This window comes from Silene latifolia, unplaced genomic scaffold (genome assembly GCF_048544455.1).
Source record: "Silene latifolia isolate original U9 population unplaced genomic scaffold, ASM4854445v1 scaffold_57, whole genome shotgun sequence".
Taxonomy (NCBI): Eukaryota; Viridiplantae; Streptophyta; class Magnoliopsida; order Caryophyllales; family Caryophyllaceae; genus Silene; species Silene latifolia.
The window spans coordinates 308,455-310,944 of NW_027413480.1; the positions used below are offsets into that span (position 1 = coordinate 308,455).

The following is a 2,490-nucleotide window of genomic DNA, read 5'->3' on the forward strand; positions in this document are numbered from 1 at the left end:
AATTGTGCTTTTAACGACAAGTACCGAAAACTAAATCCTCCTAAGGGAGTCCGACCAAAAATGGCACCGTTGCCGGGGACGGTGTTAACTTGATTTAGATTTTCTTAAATTGTTATTAGTTGTGTCTTTCTTTGCCTTGGGGAAGTAAAACTCCTCAAGGTTTGTTCTAATTATTTTCGAGTTGTTTGATATTTTGCATGTCTAGAAGATCACAAGGTAACTTGTTACTCTTTGATCACGAAATTGAAAGGACTTTGACAAACAATAGAAGACTTGCTAGAAGAACTTTGAGAGGTATTGGTGAGGTTGTAGATATTCAACCAAACACTATTGAGTTAGTCAACCCTTTTGCAACAGACGGTGAGGAGAACCCAACACAAAATCCAACACAAAATCAACCCACAATGCCTAAATTTTCATCACATTCCGTACCCACCGAGGAGAACCTACCCAATGGTACTCCCACACCACAACACTTAACCGTAAATTTTATTGCCAAATCCGCATTTATCCAATTAGTCGAAAGAAGCCAATTTTGGGGGATGCCTAGTGAAGACCCTCACTCTCACATGGAGACTCTTTGCGACTATTGTGATGCGATTTCTCAAACCGGTGTAACTCAAGACCAAATTCGATGGGTCTTATTTCCTTTTTCTCTAATTGGCACCGCAAAACAATGGTTGAAAGGCCTTGATAATGCTACTCTCGGAATTGATTCTTGGAAGAAATTGGCTCTAGCTTTCTACAAAAAGTTCTATCCACCGGAAAAGCCTAACATGCTAAGAGCTCAAATTACGGGCTTTAAGCAAAGAGATGAAGAATCCTTGTATGAAGCTTGGGAGCGATTCAAGGGAATTTGTCGCTCATGTCCTCATCATGGACTCAGCGAGTGGTTCTTGGTACAACAATTTTGGAATGGTCTTTATGAAGACTCAAGAAACATTCTCAACATGGGATCAAATGGAATGTTCACCGAAGTTGATGACAATCAAACTTGGAACAAGATTGAGGAAATGGCGGTCCATAATTCACAATATAGTAGACCTCGCAAGGCTACCAGAGGAGGAAAGCATGAAGTGGACTCTATTACTCAATTGGGTGCTCAACTTAGTGCTCACATTTATACCATCAATTTGAAGTTCGAAAAAGCTATGTCTAGACTTGAAGAAGCCTCAAAATCACCAAAGCACCATGTTAATGCCATGACAACATCTTCATCAATCCCAAGTGGGATATGTGAGAATTGTGGAACTTTGGGACATGACCAAAGTGAATGTAGTGGAACAAATGAACAAGTGAATGCTTTTCAAGCATATAAGAGTGGTACCCCTTATTCAAATTATTACAATGAGAACACCAAATTCCACCCGAATCTCTCATACAAAAGCCAAAATGTTCAAAACCCTCAACCAACATACACCCCACCTCCCATGAGAAACCAAAATCAAAGACCCTTTTTCAACCAAAACCAAGGTTACCAAAATCAAACTCCATACAATCAACAAAATGACCAAGGTTTTGATGGTCAAAAAGCGGTCCTCCAAATGCAAAAGAATCAACAAGAGTTTTTCACTCAAATGCAAAAGGATAGTCAAGCAAAGGAAATCACCATCAACAACATCCTAGCCCACACCAAAATGTTGGAAACCCAATTGACTCAATTAGCATCCTCAAGCTCACAAAGACAAAAGGGGCAATTACCACCTCAAGGTAATCCCCCAAGACATGAAACGGTTAGTGCCATTCACTTGAGAAGTGGTACGAGATATGAAGCACCAAAGAAGCAAGTTGAGGATGAAGTTGTGGAAGCTAGTGACAAAGAAGAAGTTGTGCAAAACTCCAAGGATGGAGAACCATCAAAAGAAGAAGTTTCAAAGAAAAATGAAGACAAGGCCAAGGAGAAGGAGCCCATTGTGATTAGACTTCCTTTTCCAAGTCGTCAAGCCAAGCCCAAATTTGATGACCAACTTGGAAAATTTATGGAGATTGTGAAGAATTTGGAAGTCTCGATTCCTTTCACGGAATTAATCAATCACGTGCCGGCCTATGCAAAATACATGAAAGACATCCTTAAGAAGAAGAAGTCGATCCGGAAGCTTGAGACTATCGCCTTCACTAAGGTGAGTAGTGCAATACTTCAAGGGAGTTCACCTCCAAAACTTAAAGATCCGGGAAGCTTCTCAATACCGTGTACCATTGGCGACACCACGATCAACAAAGCCTTATGTGATCTAGGGGCTAGTGTGAGTGTTATGCCATACTCGGTAAGTAAAAGGTTAGGGATGGGAGAGCTTAAATGTACCAATATCACACTCCAAATGGCCGATAGATCGACGAAGACACCATTGGGGATATGAGAAGATGTTCCCGTTAGATTTGGGAAATTTTTCATCCCGGTGGACTTTGTCATTGTTGACATGGAAGAATACTCCAATATTCCAATCATTCTAGGAAGACCTTTCTTGCACACCGAGGGTGCGGTGATAGATG

General features: G+C 40.8%; 1 non-coding gene across 1 annotated transcript; it reads right to left on the reverse strand.

Annotated features, from left to right (window-relative positions):
- Positions 1-776: 776 nt before the first annotated feature.
- LOC141639849 (small nucleolar RNA R71) lies at positions 777-883 on the reverse strand. Its single transcript, XR_012542712.1, has one exon. It is a non-coding gene; the product is annotated as a small nucleolar RNA R71 (small nucleolar RNA).
- Positions 884-2,490: the final 1,607 nt, after the last annotated feature.